This window comes from Corvus brachyrhynchos, unplaced genomic scaffold (assembly GCF_000691975.1).
Source record: "Corvus brachyrhynchos isolate BGI_N302 unplaced genomic scaffold, ASM69197v1 scaffold6, whole genome shotgun sequence".
Lineage (NCBI taxonomy): Eukaryota > Metazoa > Chordata > Aves > Passeriformes > Corvidae > Corvus > Corvus brachyrhynchos.
The window spans coordinates 4,680,375-4,690,431 of record NW_008238632.1 but is presented as its reverse complement, the minus strand read 5'-3'; positions in this window follow the sequence as shown (position 1 = coordinate 4,690,431).

Sequence of the window (10,057 nt, the reverse complement as noted above, 5' to 3'; positions counted from 1 at the left end):
CTTTACTTATTTATTTTCCGCTGGTCTCCCTCGACTTTCCCCACGCCCCGGCTGCCGTGCAGGCTCTCCCGCTTGTTCTCCCGCAGCACCGTGCACCGGAGCCCCGGGATGGGCTCTCGCCCCGGCCTCTCTTCCCTCTGGGCACAGAAAGGCTGCAGGACCGGGAATTTGGTGGAGGAGGGGACATCTCCTCATCTCTCCTTCGTGCCTCTCTCCAGCCCCACGGCCCCCACGGGGCTTTCAGGGCACAGTGTGGGGCAGCGGGCAGTGCCGTGACCCGCGTCCGGCGGTGGCACCCCGTGACGAGAGACTCGGATCATGGTCCGGGAGGTTTCTTCCCCCGTGGAAAATCTTATACGGCCTCAAAGGTGCTCCCGCCGCTCGCACACGGGTCTCGACGCCTGCATCAAAACCCCCGCCGACAGAAGCAGCCGCAGCACGGTTTGCACAGTTTTCCCTCTCTCTTCAGCAGGCTGACAGCTTGCCGAGGTCAAGCCTTGAGCTGTCATTGACTCCTACGGGACACACGACTTTTTTTTTTTCCTGTGGGGAAGACGAATATACTACATTATAGGATTTGGTTTTTTTCTTAAAGTGCCTAACTTGGTTAAAATTTAACTTTCAGTTGTTTTTTATTTCTCTGTTAAAAGTTTCTGTCCCTTAGTCAAATGACAGTTCATTTTTTAGAAAGGTGGATTTTGGACAGCCAGACTTTTCTCTGAGGGCTCTTGCTTCTCCTGTTTGACTTCAGCACAGCAAGTAGGTTCCACCTTACAATGGATGGCCAGTAAGGCAAACTGCTTTTGTAGAAGATATTTAAAGTAGTTGATGAAGAGCACAAAGTAGTAGCTGTCTTTAAAATGTGAGTTTACACACAATCTTCCCACCTCAGCTGATATTTTTAATTTATAAAGGACTATATAGGACAGAATCCAAGCTATGTTTTTGGGTGCACGATATATCTACATACATATTTGTCTGTGGCCACTTCATCTAACATGATGGGGATCTTCATGAATAAATACAAACAATACATATGTTCTCTTTCCAGGAATCAGTAGGAGAGAATGTGCCTGGCATTATAACCAGGAGATTAGCAAATCCATCTCTGACAGAATGGGGAAGAGGTTCTCAATCTGAGCACTCGCATCTCAGTATTGCAGTTGTAAAATTAACATCAGCAAGTGTGACCTGATTCTTGGTTGTCCCAATGCTTAGCAGAAAATCTGGCTGTTTAATTCTGAGATATCTAATTACATGCAGCAGAACAAGGTGTCAAGCAGTCCTGTCCCTTCTTGGCACTTCTCTTTTTTGTTGCAAGGTCTGCAGTATGCCAGTGACCCTGCAACATCTCTGTTGTGCTCTGACCCTTCACCAGGGAGAAATAAAGATGTTGTCGTTGGGAATTTCCCTTCGCTGGTCCTTCCTGTCCCTGTTGTTGGTCTGGAGCAGTGCATGAGCACTGCTCTGCCTCTGTGCATGGGGAGTGGTCACACTGCACAACACAAAATGGGGCTGTGTGGAGCAGGTGGCTCTGGGTGGAACGTGGGGCGTTCTGCTGAACAGAAGTACAGGTACAGTCACAGGATTGGTGACAAATTGTGTTTTTATTTTTCGATATTTTGTGTGTTTGCTGTTGTGGTGCCACTGTATGTGCAGTATATTTTCCACCATTAGTGTGCCCTGAATTGCAAGTGAAAGCAGTCAAAATCTCATTTGCAAACCTAATGGGAATAGGTATAGATCCTGGAGTACTGTAACTGTGTAATGGGCTGACTGCCACTGCTTTTTGAATTGTTCAGTGCTCTGACATGTAAATAGGACCTGGTTGTTCTGATCATGCAGATGCTGAAAATTGATAATAGGATTATTTGTGTAAGAAACAGAAGATGGGATGAGTGGGAATAAAAGAGAGAAACAAGATTAGAAAGACTGTACCTGTTCCTCTGGACCTGCGTATCAGAGTGAGGACAGTAGTGGGAGGTTTGGAGAGTTTGATACCAAAAATCACACAAATACAAGAAAATAAATAATTATTTCCTAAAGGGGGCCATTAAATCATGTAGTTTATTCTCTGAGTTTAACCAGGGCAGGTTACAAATTCATGCTAACTAAAGGCAATAACTTCTATTTCCTTTAATTTCTATAACTTTCTCTTTATCCAGAATCTCCTTGTGTGAAGTTTTGTGAGCACTTGCATGTCTTCTCTCCCTGCCTGCCCTTCTGCCAGGACTCAGTGGAAAGGAAGCATCATAAGATAATTCCCCTCCCTTGACTATTGAGACACATTTAATCTGCAGTCTATTGCCAGGGCTGGGACCTGAGCTGATGTCCCTCTCCCTCAAATTCTTAATTTCTTGAGTGATGATTAAAACGCAAAAAACATCAACCCCCACCCTGCCCATAAGTGAATACACGCTCTATACTTAAGGTAGTCAGTGCTGGCATTGTAAGTCTGATGCCTTTGAGCACTCGACCTTACACCTAACTTTGCAAATCTAAATCGTCCTCCTCAGTAGGAGCAATCTGGCTCACAAGATGTTTTCAAAACTAGAGTATTGCCAGCTAGTTCCCTACTGGCCCCTCTGACCTTTTATTTTAAGATGTTCCTGCTTTCAAAGATAAGTGTGAGGCAAACAAGACTGCTCCAAATACCACGGGAACAGCAGTCACACACTTCTTCTTTAGCCTATGCCACCGTGCAAGCGGCTGCATCATTTAATTGTCACTAAACCCAGAAGAAACTGTTTGTTCTTTTCTTGCGTGTGTGTAAAGAAGTAGGAAATCTCTTTGAATGATGCCAAGGATACTGCTATTTTGTGATAACTAGCAGGAAATAACAAGAGTTAGGACAGAAAGAAGGTCAGTTGACTTGAATTCTGTATGGGAAAATCTTGAAAGTTGATCATAAAATTTAATTCTACACATGTCCTGGGGATAATCAGATAAATATTTTGCTTCCAATTTTGCTTTTTTTGCTGACTTGTCTTTATCTTCCAACTCATTCTTCTGCATATGGGCTATTTGCAATTTGCTACGAAAGAGCGTTTTGGGTTCCAGATGTCTCTGACATGACAATCTAGAAGCAACAGTTTTTTCCAATGGACTTTGCTGTCTCTTTGTTTCTCATATTTCCTCTTTTTTCTTGCTTTTTCTGCTTGTACTGATTGATCATGTGTAAAATGGCATGAGTTGCAGTGCTAAATCAGGATCAAGGATGCCTTTGTGAACTAGTTCTGTCTTGGAGGACAGAGTAAATCTGCTTTTATCTTTCTGCATCTTGCACCTAGAACACTATTTTAGGAGAAGCTGTTTCACAAACAGCTTGAGATAGAAAATATAAGCTTTCCAAATAGCATTAGCTGCTCATCATTGCAAGCTGGAATCGTGATATGATAGATTGTATCATAAGGCATTGATTTTTAGTTCTAATGAGTTGGAAAGATAACTTGAGCACACTGATTACCTCCAGGTGTTTTCTTCTGCACTACAGATTCTGTGATTTTTCGAAGTGCATCCCTGAAGACGGACACTGTATATTCCCTTGCTTAAACCCTCAAAAACTGCAGGTGGAATAAACTAGAAGAGCATGCATTTCTAGTCCTTTTGGTGTGTCATAAAAGGGCTTAAATTAAGCTCAGTCATGCAAAGTTGGTTACAAAACATTTTTGTTTGTTGTATTTTTTTCCTTGGGAGACCCTTAAGTTTCATGTATAAAAAGATTTGTCTACAAATTCTTGAAGATATTAGAGAACTATGAATAAAAACTGTAGTTCTGGTGAGTATCTGTGAAAAGACTGAAAAAGCAGTTGTGTGGAAGAACTGTGAGCATTTCATCTTCTATTCTTAACTTAGAAGTATAGAAGATGATGTAGGGAGTATCTCAGGAATATCATCATGGTCTGCTGTGAGTGGCACCTAGTCCTAGCTCATCAATGATTTAGTGATGGGGAAGAAGAACTTCCAGCTCTCACAGAGGTCAGAGAGTAAATGCTGATGTTCATCCCAGCCCAGCTGCTGTGTAATGTAGAAGGATTCCCTGTCTCAGTTGTCTCCTCTGTCTCTTGCTCCCCTGCTCTGAGAGAGGTGGGAAAGGGTCTGTTCTAGGAGAATGTTTCTTCATTGCCTATTTTCTCTGTTATCTTGGGAAGGAGTAGGGGAATTGTCTGTTTTGTGTGTTGAGATATAATAGAAAAGGATTCATCTCTTGGGTGTCAGGAATGTTAGTATTCTTTTTGCCTTACATCTGGCAGGCAAAAAGTATGACAGGGAAACCTGTGCTCATGGTTAAGGTAGCTGAATGGATGGCTGCCCAGACCTGGATGTTTCATTTAGAGGTGTCTCAGTGCTAAGTGTCAGCTCTGGGTGCTGAGGGGTGTTGTAGGTGCCCCAGACATGCCTCATGGAATGGCTTACCATGTTCGTTGTGCAGATGGCACCATGCTTTGTCTTCATGGTGATGCTAACCATGCTGGAGGAAGTCTTGTGCTGCCACTTTGGGAGCTCTAATCACTCCAGAATGGCAAGATTCATCCACAGATTAGTAAATTTTCTGGCCTTACCCTGTTGGGAGGCACTGTCCCGTGTCAAACTTAGATCATTGAATGATCATCTGAAGAACTGTAGCAAAAAATGCATTAGTAGCAAATGCAGAATAGCAGCTGTAGACGGCACTTCTGAAAATACTAGTGCAGCAGTATCTAACCTGTGCTAACATGCACAACAACAAGCAAATGTAGTGCATTGAGCAATATTAAACTTAGCTACTCCACTCACTGTCTTGTTTCCAGATTCCTGTTGCTGTTCATGGTGTTGAGGGACTCTTGAGGAGAAGCAAGGATGTCTTCTGCAAGAGTGTCACATGTATCTTTCAGAGAGAACCACAACAGGAAGAGTCCCATGTGATTATTTGGTCATAAACTATCACTGGAATTTTGTTGGTGTACTTAAGCTAGAACGTTATTTCAATCCCTGCAGCTGTATAATGTGATTCACAGCTTTGGTTTGTCCCATCCTGCAGATATAAGTAACTTCAGATTCAGTATGCCTTTTTTAAAGATTACAATAAAAGTGCTGTAAAACTGAGCAATAAACAAGTTATTGATATAGCATTAAACTTCTATTTTGCCTTGACAGGTTGATGCCCAAAGAGGACACCAAGTGTCTAATCATTATATTGTCCTGCAATAATAGGCAGTGGAAGGACCAGTGAAGCACATATTAAAGACAAAACTAAACTAGTTCAATGCTTATTTTGTCCCCAGAGAGGTAGATATTACTTCTTTTCCAGGTGGAATTGTCTCTAGAGTCATTGTCACAGATACGGCATGCAGAGAACCAAGAGGAGTTTGAAAGGAAAGGAAGAAGAGGCACTGTACAAAGATCTAGAAAGAGGCAGTAAGCAAAAGGCAGAGGGAAGGTAGTAAAATGCTGGAAAGTATTAGCTAGAAGAAAGAAGTTACTAAAAACATAACTGATGTTGGATTGCCATAACAAAAGGGAAACTCGTAGATAGGAGTACAAAACCCCCAGAGATTTGTTTTGAAATCATAAGTTCTATTTTAATTCAATTTTCATTCAGTCTTAGCAACCAGCTTAATTTTCTGTGCAGAGAGGCAACCTTTGTAGTGCTCCAGAAATGTTCCATGCATAGTCTAGGATGCTTTCTGGCTCCTGTTTTTTTCTTTGTTATGTGCTGGGAGTCATGGCTCACCTGCATCACTGAGTAAGGAAAAGGCATTAAACCCTTTTAAAATGATTAAGACAAACCAAGAAGATTAACGTCATCTTTTTCTGCTTCAACTGTCCTTAGGTATCTCAGCAATCACCCATATTAATTAGGCAAGTGACTTAATATCTCTCACAGTGAGAAAGAGCAGCAGGTAATTTGCCTGCTGAAGCGCTTATGTTTTTGTATTCTCGGGGCTCATCCAAGAGAAGACCAGGGCTGCCGGCCAGAATGAGTCCAAATGCACTATGACAAAACCACTCCTCTCTCTTTCAGTGGAAACTAGCACATGAGGTATCATGAGTAGATACATCATTTGCTTCCTGTAAACCTGGCAGCCAGATAGCCCTTCCTCATCCCAGCGGTGCCAGGCGCTGGGAAGAGATCACTCTGTGTCGGTTCTCAGTGGTAGATGCCAATGAAAGTACAAAAAGAAGTGTCAGGTGAGGATTTCCACAGTTAGGCTGTTAGACCCCAAATGAATGAAGGTAAATGAAACTTCTCTTGTCCAGAGAAGGGCAGCAAACCTGGTGAAGCGTCTGGAGCACAAGTGTTATGAGGAGCAGCTGAGGGAGCTGGGGTTGTTTAGCCTGGAAAAAAAGGAGGCTCAAGGGAGACCTTATCATTCTCTTCAACTGCCTGAAAGGAGGTTCTAGCCAGGTGGGGATCGGCTCTTCTCCCAGGAAACTAGCAACAGGACAAGAGGGCATTGTCTCAAGCTGGCCCAGGGGAGTTTTGGGTTGGATGTTAGGAAGAAGTTCTTCACAGAAAAGATGATTAGACATTGGAATGGGCTGCCAAGGGAGGTGGTGGAGTCACTGTGCTTGGAGGTGTTTAATGAAAGGCTGGATGTGGCGCTGAGTGCCATGGTCTAGTTGACAAGGTGGTGATTGGTCATGTTGCACTCAATGATCAGAGGTCTTTTCCAGCCTGCTTGATTCTGTTATTCTGTAACTAACAATTTCAGCAAAATGTACCACAGCCTGTAGCACCTATTCATCACAAGCCAGTGAAACTGATACAAGTCTGCAAAATGTTTTGGTTTCAGTTAACTCAGGGTATTCAGGTAAAAATAAGTTTACTGGAAATATTTTGACTTGTTCATGACTCACTTGTTTTTACGAACCCAACACTCTTTTTTCATGTAAAAATGCAGGCAAAGAAAACACATTTACTATAAAATGTGTGATACCACTATTCTGTAGTTCTGAAAGGTATTGTCAGCTTGCCCTTATTCAAAACCATTTGAGGGGGTCAGGGAGGTGTTCATATGGTGACACTCACTATGTCCTGGCTTGGAAACCTGTTGCTTTGGATTTCTAGTTTAGCTTAGAACAAAAGATTGCCGAGGCATTTTGCATCTCCTGGGGGTTGCAGATGGATCATAATGATATTCTTGTCACTGGTTGTGCCCGGCAAGGCTTCTGGACCTTATTGCTTCTCACATAGCAGCTGCCAGGGACAAGAATAATTCTCACGCTTGGAAATCATCTTTACTTGACTTGTGCACATTTACATGCTGTTCTTCTCTCTAAAATGCTCTTCGTGTAAGTGATAGAAGGAATCATCTCCCTTTTTAATCATTGAATTTGCTATACAGATTTTTCACTGAGTCTGTGGAGGGCTTTAGCTAATAAAAATGTGTCCTAGTTTTTAAGCATTTATAGAATGAAAATAAGAGAGGCTGCCATGGCCAAAACAGAGAGATTGACAAGATAGAAAACAAAGCAAGGATAAATGGGAGAGTAAATTGCTTTCCACCCTTTGTTTTACTCTAATAGAAAAGATAAGGATTGAAATGATTTTTTTTTCCTTTAAGTTGTTCTTGTTGTTTCAGCGATTTGTCAGCATTGATGCCTGAATCTCAGAACACTTCAAGTTTTGGAGGCTTCAGGACCTCTACAGCCAAATATTTACAGATTTCTAGACCTCAAGCAAAAATGAAATACTGAGTTACAGAGTATATATGAGGATGTTAGAGGTCATCAAAGTGACCTGACTGAGAAGGGGTTGTGGTCTCAGTCCTTTAAAAAATAAAATTATCAGATTTTTGCTAAGTTTTTCATACCACTTTTATCAACATCAAAAATCTCAGCATTATAAAATAATTTTAAAATAAGCATTAAAAAAATGAGTGAACTTCTTAAACTAATAGAAAAACAGAGAATATTAATAAGATTTTTTAAAATATTTTTTACCCAAATCAAAAAAGCAGTTTACAAAATAGTTGAAGACAGTGTAGAATGAGTGTCTTTTTTTGATCTGTAAAAATATCAGCAGGATAGATTACTTTGAAAATTTTTAATTGTCAAATACACTAATTTTTTAAACTGTGTAAGTCCCTGAATTATCTTTGTGGTCAGTGATTTGCACTGATAGCTTTATAAATTTAATGAATAATCATCTAATTTAGAGAGACCCATAGTCAGGTTATAATTTTTAGTATTAAAATCCAGCCTAATAGTGAAAAATGTTGCACATCTACTTAGGTATTATGGTTGCTATCATACTTATATACATATATTTGGGTCCCAGAATCTGAAATTGCATTAAATTTTAATTTTAATATAATGTATTTTGACAGGGATGTTCTTACAAAGTTGCATCCCTGAAGTTTACAGAACAATTTAAGATGGCATCATTGTGGAGAGTGGGACCTGTGCCTTCAGTTTGTCTCAGCAGAGCACTGACTCCTGAATCATATGGATTCTCCCAATATGAATCTGGTTAGCAAGTCATTCGTGACCATTCATTAGAAATCTGTTTTTGTTAAGATCGTAGTAGATGTTGGGGATAAGAATGTCATGGTGCAACAAGTAAAATACACTTTGGTAGCTGTTGACAGAAAGCATCCAAGTATTTGATACTGGGCACTTCTAGATAATCTTAAGTTCTTCCACTTGCAGACCTCACGTCCCATATAAACATCTGACAGAATATGTTCATGTAGGTTTTTTATAAATTACTAATCCAGCCTTCTGGTGACTTGGGCTGCAAATGCCAAACATCTGAGTTGTTTCAGGTTATTTTTCATTAACTCACAGAACCATATTGAATGGATGTTTTAAAAGTCAGAGTTGAAGAGGTCATGCAACTGGGTGAAGAAATGAAGACAAGTGACCTCTTGGTGAATTTTAATAAAAGGTTAGATCACTAAGAGATCACTTAGCTTGTTTTTTCTACATTATTGTAACTTTTCTATGTCAGGATCACTTTTAAATGAAGAAATTGTGTTCTTTGCCTCTGTTGCTAGAGCCTGTGGAGATGTTAATCAGGTTCCAAGGCTGTCTCTGAAAAATTGGCATACAGACAAGTGACTGCAATAAAAATGCCAAACTGCTGAAATACAAGGTGTATTTTGTATCAGCCTGCACTTGGTATTCATTAATCTATGGTGCACCATATTCCAAGCTCTTTATTTGGTATTGACAGGAGAATTAATGGTGACTTGTTTTTAAGTTGTTTTTGTCATTCTGTGGAGGTAGTGGCTCTTCCTTTACCAGTCTCTACGTCATTGACCTTGTTATCCTGTTTTCATAATTCCTTTCGTGTTCTCTTTCACTGAACAAAAGAAACTTGTGTAGAGAAGAGACAGTCTCCTTTAATTTAGTCAAGTGTCAGTTTTGCTGCAGAAAACAGTAGAACAACATTGCCTTGCAGGATGAAATTTTAAACAAGCATGAACACTGTGCATGTAACGCACAGTGTATGTAATTTTTTTGGCTTCTTGTTTGAGTAATGTGCAAGCGGCACAGAATCCCAAAAAGGTTTGTATACCATGCAATTTCAGTCCAGACCTTGGAAAGGCAGGAGTCCAGTTATAACTCTGTGTTACCAGTTGTCAGTATGGGAGAGCAAGAGGTTCAATGAATCTTTAGTTGACAGTGGGGAGCAACATTTTCTCTCTCTTTTACCTGAGAAACAGGTTACTGTGCTGAATATGAATAGTCTGCATCTGTATCTGCTTTTATTCAACAATAATGTGTGAGCCACAATTTGCAGATTTTTGGACTCATTAAATGGCTTGATAACCAAAGGAAAAATTAAGGAAACAGCTAAGTAATATTTAGGAACACATGTAGCTTTCCATTATTAAAGCATATATGCACCATTTGGAGGATTTGAATACTATTAGAGTTGTGCACCATAGGTATTCTGGGCACTACTATGAAAATATAACCCCTGAAACTAACATACTTTTTAAGAAAAGGCAATAAGAAATCACTCCTCAAGTTACAGTTTAGTTCCAACAGAACCAGTCCCTGACAATTCATGTGCTGGCTAGGTTCAGTAGATTAGTTCTAATAATTATCCCTTGCCTCTGTACCT